Source organism: Oratosquilla oratoria, chromosome 1 (assembly GCF_046742065.1).
Source record: "Oratosquilla oratoria isolate Oo_2021 chromosome 1, ASM4674206v1, whole genome shotgun sequence".
NCBI classification, from domain to species: domain Eukaryota; kingdom Metazoa; phylum Arthropoda; class Malacostraca; order Stomatopoda; family Squillidae; genus Oratosquilla; species Oratosquilla oratoria.
Genome location: NC_134777.1, coordinates 59,944,930 through 59,951,946, shown reverse-complemented (window position 1 = coordinate 59,951,946; position 7,017 = coordinate 59,944,930). Strand labels below are relative to the sequence as shown.

The window sequence follows — 7,017 nt, the reverse complement described above, 5'->3', positions numbered from 1 at the left end:
TAGACTGACCATATACGATCGCAATCCGTCCCCGTCTTCAGGCCGTCCGTGGTAAGAACCCGGGCCTCTCGGAAGACGTGGGAACGTGTCTTGTGGTACGGAGGGTGGCGCCCCCCAAGGTCCTCAGGCCTCTCGGCAGCCCCATACCTCCGACCATTATCGGTCCTCTATTGCCTCACGGTTTGTTTCAAGCCCTAGGCGTAGACTTTGACCATATACGATCGCAATCCGTCCCCGTCTTCAGGCCGTCCGTGGTAAGAACCCGGGCCTCTCGGAAGACGTGGGAACGTGTCCTATGGTACGGAGGGTGGCGCCCCCCAAGGTCCTCAGGCCTCTCGGCAGCCCCATACCTCCGACCATCATCGGTCCTCTATTGCCTCACGGTTTGTATCAAGCCCTAGGCGTAGACTTTGACCATATACGATCGCAATCCGTCCCCGTCTTCAGGCCGTCCGTGGTAATTTTGCAGAGGATAAAAACGTTACTTCTCTTTGATCAAATTACATGAAAATCCCACCTTTTAAAGAAAATAGTTCAAATAATGCAACCATATGCTAATTTGTTACGGTATATTTAGCTGTGGTCGGTCATACTTCAGAGACTAAAACAACTTCTCTTTGGTGAAATTACATGAAAATCACACATTTTAAGAAAAAAGTTTAAATAATTCAACTATATGCAACCATACATATATAGAAGTGTGCATTTGAGCAAAACCCGTCCTTTTTTGTATTTTCTCTGCAATTAGTGACACCGTCCCGCGGGCTGGGAACCCCTGCTATAAAACCTCCATGAAGACATTACTCAACTTGCCGAATCCTATTCTCTCTGGCACTTTCTTCTAGTTCCCACCGTAAAACCCTCCTTCCATAAGTATTCACACAGTACCTCCTGCACCCCTGTTTGATTTCATTTTTCATCCCAGCATATTGCACGGTGGGGTTATCTTATCAAATTCTAAGTACTGTATCTAAGGTTGCCATCAAACAATTATCTCCGCATGAGCAAATTATTGAATAAGGACTTAATATTAATAATGTAATAAAACTATTCAGAATAAAATGTTAGGGAGCCAATGGATAAAACAAAACAGTAAAATAATATCGACGATCCAGTAACATGTCATGCACTCTGAAGTGGTGCAATATAAAATGCCGTGTACCCATTCTCTCATAATTCCAGTTTTTATGAAAAAAAAAATAATCGAGCAGAAAAATAACTTTCAATCAAACAATGTTGTTTTATGTAGAATATAATTTCTTGAAATACCACAGCGTAGGCAATCTATCATTGTTTGAGTAACATATTAATAACATACTAGCTGGATAAGCTCGAAATTTACTTGTGCAGGATCTACATCGTGAGATACACGTAGTATAAAAATTGCGGAAGTGAAAGTTCATTTTAATAAAATTCACCCAAAGTTACAAGATACAAAGTTATATTATTGTTTACTTGTGAAAAAAATTGTTAAAATTTGTTAGTGGAGCGTCGCCTAAAAGTTGAGAGAAGTGGGAGTATTACGTCCAGCCACCTGACAGGAATTGTAAGTAGTAACCACGCAGTAATTTATGTTCACACTGGTATATGCTAGAGTAAATTATAAGACTAGTTTTAGTGAAGGGGTTTTGTTGATTTTTTTTTACGGTTTACATCCACATTCATATTTATTTTCTACAGTTGGCTTGTGTTTGACACTTGTGACATGAATGAATGTTTGCAAAGTTTAAAGTATGTGTACATTACTTTTTATTCGATTGCTTCTTTCTAATTACTCTGGAACAATATTGATTTAATCAAACTAAGGTGATAATGTTATTGTCATTTCTTAAGATTATAAGGTCTTTAGATAACAAAAGCTATAACACGAAAGTTAATTGTTATTATCCAAATTCAAAGGATTTTATTTTTTAATCTAACTACTATTTAGATTTGCCATGAAAATTTCATAGAAAGAACGCTATTGGGAACATCATTTGCTCCCCCATCCTTTCCTTACTGGTGCACAAAAATGATAAATTATTTATTAACAATATTCAAATTACTGTGAGGCAATTAAAACTGTGGCAATAAGATAGATTGCAATTCATTTTGTAGGGGTTAGGGGGCACGTGATTGAGATGGATAGGAACAGCACATTCTGGGACTGTCTGAATAATAAGTACTTATGCAGTTTATAGCTCAGCAGATTTAGGAGGAGCTGTGTTTTTTGCTGAAGGCATTAGTACTACCATAGGAAAGGGCAAAACTGGCCATTGTTTTTGTTAGATTTCTAATTAGCTACTAAGCTAGGTCAACATGAAAATGGAATTCCTGATATTTGAGCTGAGGTAGTTCTCATGGGATGCAGAAAGTCGCTACGGATACAATGCAATTTGAATTATCCACCTAGCTGTCCTACTTTCCGAGATATTGCATTTTGAAAGGTACCAAATCAGGTCTATTTTGTCCCCGGAAATCTGGCCATAAAGTGTATAGCCAAGTCCATATTATCATATACATAACTGATAACATTGTAACAACACTTTTGGAAACGTAGTGCTAAATTGACCTGAGAGGTTGGACATGACCTAGAGTTTGTTTTTCAAGCATCAGAAAGTTGGGAGAACTACGAAATAACTATTACCTTGATTAGCCAATATGGTGGCCCAAGGAATGACATATCAACAAGTACATTTATTCACACAATGTTCAATAGGAAGATATAACTGGATTATACTATCTTACATTAGGTTAGAGTACCAGTATAGATCATGATATACATGCAAAGATGATTCGACAGACGTGTCTGCATCGGCAGCTGAGATGCCACAATACGTTTTACGTTCTCGTTAACTGACCTAATAGAAAAAACTCATTGTCTACTTACGATTTCTCAGCTCTCCCATGATACCCTGCCCTGATTTTGGGTATCAGAATAATCTGTGAGACTAGTAGTTTCTGATTATTTGGCTTTGTTACCCATTTATTAGCGTTTTCTAGCTCATTTTTCCTTTGAAACGAACACATTTTCGATTTACTGCTGAATGCAGGCTGCCATGTTTTTTTCATGTTTCTATGTACTGATATGTAACTGATGATATGATTGGTTGAAATTTACCATTATCGTAGTAAAATACACTTGTGCGATATTTTTATGAATTAAATTTCCTGCAGTATGTACACTTGGCCATTTGAATGGCGCGCTATTGGCTGATGTCATAGATGGTGGCACCTCTAGCGGTGTTTGACCTAGATAATCTAATTGTGTTGGCGTGGTGTGTAAAACAAACAACAAAAGGGAGGAATTATACAAAACATAGTAGTTGGTGGTTTTATTTCCCTTTCTGTCATAATTAGGTATGTAAGAAAAACGATGACCAACTTTGCCCCATGTGGCTACTTTTGCCCCTTCCTACAGTATTATGTGTAGTGTCATTTTTGCAGGAGACCAGTGGCCACCAAGGAAATTAGTCATAGCTGTTCAGCCCAAAAGTTGTATAAATTAATTAACTAGTATGGCCTCACTGTTTTGTGTTGCTTTTGGACTAGTGCTGTGCCACATATACACATGATGATATTAGAGAGAATTTATTGAATAAACCATAACATTTCAGAAACGTATAAGCATGGATACATGAAACTTGTGGGTATTTTTTTAGAAGTGTACACCTACACGATATAGTAATAGAAAATTAAACAGTAATTTTGTAAATTATAATACATCAATGTAATGTATGTTGTTTTTGGCAGAAATCAATAATAGAAAGTTGATAAAAGCTATAAACAAACAAAATTGTGTAGACTCCTTTAGACACCATCTTTGTTTTGCTTAATTTGGAGGTTGGAGATACAGATACTTACAGAAGGCTTCTGGAAGAGGCTAATGCGCCTGTGGCTCCAGCTCTTAATAACTATCCTCTTATATCATAGTCTAGTGGTCACTGTGGTCGAGGCGGATATTAACAATTAACGCTTCAAAATCATATTTCTGCTCCTGGTTCTTCCACACTCGATCAAGCTTCCTCTCAAAATCCACCACTGACTTAGCATTCACCACATCCTCGGGCAGCTTGTTCCAATTATTTACCACTCTATTACTAAATGTATATTTTCTTATGTTTAACCTTGTTCTTTGTATGAAGATCCTTTTATTATGTCCTCTTGTCACTATCTCAGAGTGCCTCACAAATAATCTTTCACTCACACCATCATACATTCCAGTTATTATTTTAAATGTCTCAATCATATCGCCTCTAGATCTTCGGTATATAAGAGTTGGTAAACCCAGCTTCTTTAGTCTCTCTGAATATGTAAGAGTCCTCAAGCCCGGCACCATCTTTGTTGCTCTCCTCTGTACTGCCTCAACTGCAGCTATGTCCCTCTTTTTGTATGGGCACCACACTTGGTTTGCATACTCAAGTGTGGCCGAACTAAACTCACAAACAAGTTCTTTAACATACTCTCATCCATAGTAGTGAATGTTTTCTAATCAGACCAACCATCCTATTTGCTACATTGATCTTCTCAGCCAAATGTCTACTGAAATTTAATTCATCATCCACAACAACACCCAAATCTTTTTCCACCCTCACTGCATTTAGTTGTTCTTCCATTATGTATTGAAAGTTCTCTATTCCTGTCCTCCCTACTCGCATTATTTTACATTTCTTTGGATGAAACCTCAACAGCCACTTTTCGGACCAGTTCTTCATTCTTTGTAGATCTTCCTGTAGCTTCCTGCAATCCTCTCTCCCTTTGATTTCTCTGTATATCTTTATATCATCTGCATATAGAAATATCTGACTGTTTAATATAGTGTTTGGCATGTCATTAATATACATAAACATCAACGGCCCGAGTACTGAACCCTGAGGCACCCCGCTAATCACATCTTTCCATTGAAACACTTCACCATTCACTATCACTCTTTGTTTTCGATCTTTTAGAAACTCCTCAATCCACTTCAAGGCTTTCCCCTTGATGTTATAACTGCTGACCTTTCCAATCAGTCTCCAGTGCAGCACCTTATCAAAAGCCTTAATAAAATCACAGTAGGCTACATCAAATCCTCCTCCCATATCCAATATCTTTGTCCATTCTTCTATTACTGTGATCAGCTGAAGCACCGTAGAGCGTCCATTCACAAATCCATACTGCCTTCCACTTATTAGTTTATACTTGTTCAAATGATCTAACACCTTTCCACGTATTATTGATTCCATCAGCTTACAGATAACACAGGTCAAACTTACTGGTCTATAATTTTCTGGTTCACTTCTATCTCCTTTTTTAAATATTGCTGTAATATTAGCTATTTTCCAATCCACTGGTATCTTACTGGCCTGTAGTGATGAGTTAAATATAAGCTTAAGTGGGCTAATGATCTCTGCTTTCACTTCTTTCAGAATTCTAGGATGTAATCCGTCTGGGCTGGGTGATTTGTCTCTGTAGTTTGTCAATTACCTTACTTATTTCCTCGTCTGTGAATTCGAATGGTGGCATTTCTGGTATGTCTTTAGCAGCGAGAGTAGGTATCTCCCCCTCTGGTTCTTGTGTGAACACAGAGCTGAAAATTTCTGCCAAAACATTTGCTTTCTCTTTGTCATTTTTAGTTCTCAATGTTTTCTCTGCATTCATATACAGTTCCCTGACACTGACAATTTTGTCTTGGATTGTATATATTCCAGAATGCTTTAGGGTTCTCTTTCACATTCTCTGCTATTGATTTCTCCACTCTTCTTACTGCTCTCCTTGTTTCCCATCTCACTTTGTTGTTAGTTTGTCTGTAGCCTTCTTGTACAAAGCTATACTCACTTGTATTATCCTCCCTATCTTCCTTCATTTTCTTCAATCTAGCCCATAAACTCTGCTTTTTCTTTATCAATCTCCACAACTTAGTGTTCATTGGCAGATTCTGATTAGTCCTTTTCCTTGTACTGCTCTTGAATTGTCTTTTTGGAACACACTCATCTATAGCACTTTGCATCTTCAATTTAAATCTTTCCCACATTTCCTCCGTGTCTGCATTGATAAAAAAAATCTGTCCAGTCTATAGCCAACAATTCTTTTAATTTGGTAAAGTTAGCCTTTTTGTACATATATACAAGTTTCCTACACTTTTTTTCCTGTGGTTCTATATTGCACTCGAAATATACACAGCCATGGTCACTTTTTCCTAGTGGGTCCTTTATCTCCACTTTTTCCATTATAACATCATCATCCATGAGAATTATATCTAAAATATTTCCACTATCTGTACCCCTGCATCTTGTTATTTCTTTTATGTGTTGAACGAAATAACAATCTTTCACTTTTTCAATAAAATTATGGCTTAACATATCCTCCCCCTGCATAACTGTCAAATCATCCCAGTCTATGTTCGGTACATTAAATTCACCAACCACCACCTTGTGCCTTACATTAACTTCACTTATTTCCTGCAACAGATCCAGAAGATTATTATTATTTTCAACATCACTATTTGGACTCCTATATATGGTCCCAAACAACACATCATCACTCCTTCCTCTAATTCTAATAGCAATATATTCATGCACTCTGTTCTCAAAAACAACACGCTCATGCTGGATGTCCTCTTTAACATACAGTAACAGACCTCTGCCCACTCCTTGCTTCAAGTTTTCCCCATAAATTTCATAACCCTGAATAATGTACTCTATTATATCCCTTTCGTATCTGTAGTTTTTTGGCTTTACCTCCTGTATTGCAATGATTTGTGGAGGTTCTTTGTCTTCATTAATCTTAGCCTTCAATTCATTCAATTTGTCCATACAAAAAACATCCACATTACTGAACATAACTTTAAGTTCCTTCGCAACAATATTTTGATCATAATTGATTTTTTTGGTGCAGTTCTTTTGTCTAATATTCTCAAGCCTTTCTGTTTTATTCATACTTATTGCCCTTTTCCCCATTGTTGAGATGACAACAATGCCCTTAATGACCTCTAGAATTACCACATTAATCTAGAATTACCATATTACTAAATGCAGGTTAGGTTAGGTAGGGAGGTTT

At 37.3% G+C, this 7,017-nt stretch overlaps 1 protein-coding gene across 2 annotated transcripts in view; it reads left to right on the top strand.

Moving 5' to 3' along the window:
- Positions 1–1,126: 1,126 nt before the first annotated feature.
- Positions 1,127–7,017, top strand: part of LOC143030885 (vesicle transport protein SFT2A) — a 47,642-nt gene continuing 41,751 nt past the window's right edge. The window contains exon 1 of one of the 2 annotated variants that reach the window (XM_076194154.1): positions 1,127–1,546. The gene's annotated coding sequence lies outside the window, so the exon portion shown is untranslated. The remainder of the gene's footprint in view (positions 1,547–7,017) is intronic. The other variant, XM_076194238.1, reaches the window with a different exon arrangement.